At 34.7% G+C, this 6,544-nt stretch overlaps 1 long non-coding RNA gene across 1 annotated transcript; it reads left to right on the top strand.

Annotated features, from left to right (window-relative positions):
• Positions 1 to 472: 472 nt before the first annotated feature.
• Positions 473 to 6,544, top strand: LOC107483481 (uncharacterized). Its single transcript, XR_008008335.1, has 5 exons — positions 473 to 572; positions 3,608 to 4,198; positions 4,288 to 4,381; positions 4,462 to 4,607; positions 6,132 to 6,544. It is a non-coding gene; the product is annotated as an uncharacterized LOC107483481 (long non-coding RNA).

Below are 6,544 nucleotides of genomic sequence, written 5' to 3'. Positions count from 1 at the left end.
TACAAAAAAATCGAGGTTTAAAAAACGGATTAATTCACCAAAATAAATATACACATAAACATCACGTGAATCATTTCATGAATTGTTAAATCGCAGCTAGATTTCAACAATTTTTGAGAGAATATGGATTAAAAGAGAGGAATGAACTCAGAAGACGACAGTGCTGCGAGCTGAGAGGACGATGACGCAAATGGAGAGGTGCATGCGGTTCTTCCGGTAGTATGTTAGCGTTAGTGAGGGAGAGAAGTGTGAGGTCCTATTTGAGATGGTGTGATCCCTAAGATATGTCAGCGAAAGGGTTCACATTTACCAGAAAGCGGCGACGGCGAGCGAAGAAGGGCGAGTGACGAGCGGCGACAACGAGCGAAGAGCAGTGAGCAACAAACGACAAACAAGTAGCAACGACAAGCGACGAGATTGAAGATGAGAGGGAGGGAGTGCGTGGTTGTGGCGCCAAGACATCAGAAGACGAATGCGACAGTGCCGAGATTGTAGAAAACGACGGCGACGAGACCTCAGGAAACGACGCTGCGACAAAGAAGATGACAATGGCGCTAATGAAGATGACAATGGTAACTTAATAATTATTTAGAGAAGATGAGAATGGTGTGGATGAGCTAGGGTTAGTGAGGGTAACTCAAAAAATTTATTTAATTTAAATTAATGACTGATTTAGTGACTGATTAGTTTATAAAACTAGTTACTATCTTAAAATTTAGCAACCGATTTAGCAACTATATTTTTAGCGACCGAATTTGCAACCAATCAATTTTCAACCTATTTTTTTAACGGTTGCAAAATCGGTCACTAAATTAAAAAATAGCAACTAATTTTGTGACCAAGAGTTCCAAAGACATTCTTTCTTGTTTTGGTTGCCAATTCGGTCGTTAAATTAAAAAATAGCTACCGATTTTAGTGACCAACTTTATTTTGGTGTTATAAAAACTTATCAGTCGCTAATTTGGTTGCTATTGGTGACCGATTCTGTTGGTCGCTAAAATCATCTCTATCTTAACAATTAGTAACCGATTTAGCAACCAAACAGTTGTTCACCTTATTTCACTATCAGTTGCAAAATCGGTCGCTAAAATTAGTGACTGATTTAGTGACCAACAGTCCCAAAGACGTTACTTTTTATTTTGGTTGCTAATTTGGTCGCTAAATTAAAAAATAGTGACCGATTTTAGCGACCAACTTTATTCTGGTTGAATTAAAAATTTATCGGTCGCTAATTCGGTTGATCGATTTTGTTGGTCGCTGAATGTAACTGAGCGACTGATTTAGCGACCAACATTTTTTTAGTCTTAAAATTTTTATATCGATCATTAAATCGGTTGCTATTAGCAACCAGTTTTTTAAGTCGCTAAAATTGGTCGTTATTCTAATAATTTTTTAAGTGAATCAATACACATTTTTCGGTTCTTTCAATACACAATATCTTTCTCTTATTTTTAGTTTCTTGCTTGTTAAGCCACTTCATAATTGTATTGCTCTGCTGCAACATTTTATCTTAATTCCATAAATCTAGAATTTTAGCAGGATTAATCAATTATTGCTTTTGGTATTTAGGTATTCGGATTTCATCTTAAACAAAAATTTAGTTATTGTGTTCAACCAATTAACTCAAACCTTTTCTTAAAACACTGGTTAAAATTAATTAATTTGTATAATATTTAAGAAGAACCTTTTATACTAAAATTATTAAAAATAATTAATTTGTATAATATTCAAGAAGAAAGATGAAAATAATAAAATGATCCTTTTGTCTAAGCTAAGAATTCTTCTAATACACCTCCTCTGGTCATTTTGGTTCTTTCTATTTGCCTTTTTTCTTTTTCTTTGTCTCCAATATTTTCATTCCAATCTTTCTATCCATGACTGCTTCCTTTTCTCCACCAACTTTGCATTCGCTCAAATGTTATTACTATATGTAATGTTACGGACGATTTTGTAAACAATTATTTGTGTAACAAAAATTTAATTCACAGCCAGCACTATATTAAGCAGATTGATGTTCAAGAATATAGCTTCTTGATGCAGATATCAAGAATAGGAATTGCAAGCAGATCAGAGTCAAGAGAGAAGTATCTGAATATGCATCAAAATTATATCTTGTATTTGTTAAGTATAATGATACAATAATAGGGACAATTATTTCCTTTATATATATACTGAATAATGGTACACACCACACATAACTGCCTCTAACATTTTTTCTAATCTATCGTAACAAGGTGAATTCTACCAAACCTTATCTAAATTAGAGGATAAATTATTTCTTGTAACATATCTTCTTATTATTAAATAAAATGAAATGAAATTTTTATAACAAAAGTTACATCACTGATTTAAGCAAAAATTTTCCAATTTCAATTCTCCCTCCCCCAAAAATTGATTTAAGCAATGAATGATGTGATTATATACTGTAATTTAACCTCAAATTTCATCGACTTCATGTTTCATTATACTATCCATCGAGTTGATGATGAGGATAATAAAATAAAATTGGCACTATTGTTGTGATTCACACACTACTCTCCGCTAATAATATGATGAGTCCTAAGTAAAATAACTTATCACAAGATTACATATATTAAGATTTTGATGGGAAAGGATGAACTAATTAAATAGTCCAGTAATGAAGTAACTTACATCATTATTAATTTTAAATTTTTTAATAATTTTTATAATTTACAAACAAAATTAGATCATGACTAATTAATTAAATTAACAAAATTTAGATTAGATTAAGAGTTAAAATTAATTATGATAAGTCAATTAATTTTATTTCAGTTAATAATAAAAAGATATGTCACTAGAGTAACTTATCCACTAATTTAAATAAGATTGGATGGAATTCACCTCATAACAAATATAACAGACTTAACTAACCATCTATTTCACAACTTCACCCTTTTTCCTTTCCTGAAAGCTTAGGCACAATAATGCTACTATCTCCTCTATCCTTAACAAGAAGTAATAATAATGAGTATGAAATTGATTTGGATTGACCGAGTTTTTATTCGCTTAAATAAGTGTTGAGAGTTTGAATCCTGTCTTATACATGCAGTAATTTGTAAGACCTCTAACTTTTTTAAAAGTTATTAATTAATTATTTATGATGTATTATAATTATTTAAGATGTATTTCGGAGATTTTTATATAAAACTTGAGTAAACTCTTATCTTTTATTTAAAGTTCTTATAATTGAAAAATAGTAAATATTTTATATGCCTTAATTTTAAATATTTATATTTTTAACCTTATTTTATAAAATAAAGGAGAATTAATTTATTTGTCTCTAATTTTTATTTAATTAGCATTTAATCGAAACTAATTTATAAATTTGTAATTGAAAGGATATTTTAAAAATAGATATTTATATTTAATTTAATATAATACCTCTTAATTTTATTAAAATTTAATAAAATTTTAATTTATCCAAAAATTTCTAATTTCACATTTGTCCCAAATTAAACCCTAAATCCCCAAAATACTAGCCTAACCCTAATTTTAATTTCCCTAACCCTAGGCGCCATACCCCTTTCTCCCAAAAACCACCGAACCCCCATCAGCAACACACAATACACTCAGCAATTGCAGTAAGAAAGAAAAGAAAGGGGAGAAGTGAGAGGGGAAGATCGCGGGAAGAAAGGAAGGGGAAAAAGAGGGAGGCGGCGCGATGGGTGTCACTGCCGCCGTCGCTGCCGCTGTCGCCAGGAGAAGAGAGGGAGATCTGAGAGAGCTAAACGGGAAGAGAGGGGAGGAGACCTCGCCACCGCGCCCAGCCCGCTGTGCGCCTTGTTGCATCGCCGTCCAGACCGCGTCCCTGTCATCACGAGCTGTCGCTATCGCCGACCAGGACCCATCATCGTTGCTGTTCCCTGCGCCACCGTCGCGCCCCAGCCTTGCCGCCAAGTCGCCGCACAGTCACACCAAGGGAGAACGCTCGCAGGAAGAGAGAGAAGACGCCGTCGAGGATCCCGTCGCCGTCAGATCTGTCTTGCGCCGCCGTTGAGGGAGCTCGTCACCGCCGTGGACCTGCTTTATCGCCGAACTGAGCTATGGAAGGAAGGGTCAGAACATTATGGGAAAGGGAGACGCCTTCCGTCGCTGTCTCGTCGCCAGAGCCGTGTCTCCGCCACGAACCGCCGCCGTTCTGGCTGCCGGAAGCCGCCGCCGAGCCTCTACCTTTTTGGTAAGCATTTTTAATATTCCAATATAAGTTATTAGAGGCTCTGGGCTATTGGTATTGTAGGATTGAGTTCCGATGATTTAATATCAAAGTTAAGGTTGCTGTTGGACCATTGGAGTTTCTGGTCGCTGTCGGAGCTGCCGCCGGGTCAGCTCGGGATTGCGGCTGTTCCATTTTGTTCTTACTGTAGGTATATCTTATTGCGAACCCACGCTGTTAGCTTTCTGTTATGTGTTATTAAGGTTTTCGCGATATTTACGTTTTAGGATTGAGTTACCGGGATTGTCTGTTGCAATTAGAGCCGTTTCTGCTATTGCAGAAGTGAGCAGACCGGCGATTGAAGCTGCTGTTGATTCCGGGCGGAGATGAATGGTTTTTGTGACACCTTTAGTTTATGGGTTCAACTTTCGAGGTAGGAATTTTTTTAAAATCTATTTTATATTACAGAGTTGTGATAAATAGATATCGATGCAAAAAGATTTACTTCTGTGATTATATTTGTCTTATGGGTGTGATGGTTTGTTGGACTGAATTATTGGATGCTTGATTGCGTGAGTGGTGTGTGGCTGTGAATGAAAATCGGTTTGAAATGTCATTTACTTGATTATTAAGAAAGATGGATTTTCTTGGTTGTAGAATTTACTTAGTAATATAAATGAAACGATTTTAAAAATAATTTGAGATATAAATTAATTCTGGGAGCGGTTTGATTGTGAGTTGGTTTTATTTTATGAATGATTTAATATTTGAGCCGATTCGATTTTAAAAAGAGTTTTATTATTAGAATTGGTTGATTTGAAAATAATTTGACATTGGAACTAGTTCAATTCTGGAAAATGTTTGAGATTTGGGAATGGTTGAGAAAAGGATTGAGAAATATTTGGATGGGATCCGAAAAGGGTGGCAGTGTCCGAGTTTTAGAGGAGATGCTGCCGAAATTTTATAAATTTGAAAGTTTTATTTAAAGTAATTAATTAAAAGGATTTGTTTTTAAGCATTATACGTTTTAAGATTTATTTGTCTATCAAAGAAAGAATTTTGTTTTAGAATTGAGATTGTTAACGAATAGAATGAAAAAGAGGATGATGAGGATTTTATTTGAAATATGGCTTTGAAATGAACTTGGAAATGAGATTTGGATTGATGAATGATTATGATATTGAGAATGTTGAGATGTGATCTTTGAATTATTCACATGGCTTATTAATTTGAAATATCTGAGATACGAGGTTCCCTGGATTAATTACCGTGGCAAGAGCCATCACGTGTACCAGGTTGAAAACTCGATACTCTGTTGACCCTACGACGTAAGTGTGACCGGGCACTATATAAATTCCCGGAAATGTTACCCCCATTGAGCAATATTGATTATTTGAGAAAAAGCTATGCATAGACTCTTGGGGATGCACGTCGGGGGACAGTCTAAGGACAATTCAGACTTGTCGGGTTGGCTGGATAACTGACAGATGAGCTTCATCAGCCATAGGACAGGCATGCATCATATGCATTTGTATGCTTTGCTTGGGTTCGAACTTGTTTTGGTTTGCCTAATTGCTAAATTGTTCCTAACTGATATTTGAACTATTTGCTGTAACTGCTTACTACTTGTGTTTTACTTGTCTGTCTTGCCTGTGTTTGTCCTGGCGTGTTACATTTGAGAATGGACTTTGGTGCTAAATTAATGATTGTGTGGTTTGATTGCGTGGTTGGTTTCTGATTGAGATTTGCTTATGTAAAAAGAAAGACCTTAGATTTTTGAAAATATTGAATATTGTTTCTTTGAAAAGGTTTTGAATGATTAGCTATTGGATTTTAAAAGGATTCATAAGGCAATGATAATGACTGAATTTGAAAGCAGTTTTCTTATTGAAATATCTTATGACAACTTTGAAACTCCGTGGTGAGACCGTGTGGTTAGGTTCTCACCCCCCTACAGCTTTACCTTTTCAGGAACCAGATGAAGAGGCATTAAGAAGAGTTATACTGCGTTTGGTTTATATGTTATTGTATTGATTAGATTATTTTCTTCCCTCGTCTTTGTTATTACAATTTTTACAAGAGGGATAGGAATTATAAGATTTATATGTATTATATTATAAGATATTATGTAAGAAGTCTTGAATATGAATCTATGCTTGCTTGTTTTTTTTTTATAAAGTATTTGTTTTCGGTTTTCAAAGAAATCAGCGATACAGTGTTGAGGCACAAGCTCCTATTTTAATATTTAGTATGTAAAGTAGTCATAATACTTCTTGCTATCAGAGTGGCGCAGCCGGAAGCGTGACATTCTGGTAGTGAGGGTGTTACATAATACATTAGCCAATAACAAATTTTTAAATGAAACTCAAA

The sequence above is a fragment of the Arachis duranensis genome, chromosome 4 (assembly GCF_000817695.3).
Source record: "Arachis duranensis cultivar V14167 chromosome 4, aradu.V14167.gnm2.J7QH, whole genome shotgun sequence".
In the NCBI taxonomy this organism is placed as follows: domain Eukaryota; kingdom Viridiplantae; phylum Streptophyta; class Magnoliopsida; order Fabales; family Fabaceae; genus Arachis; species Arachis duranensis.
Note: the sequence above shows the minus strand (reverse complement) of the source record. Positions and strands in the feature narration are given on the sequence as shown.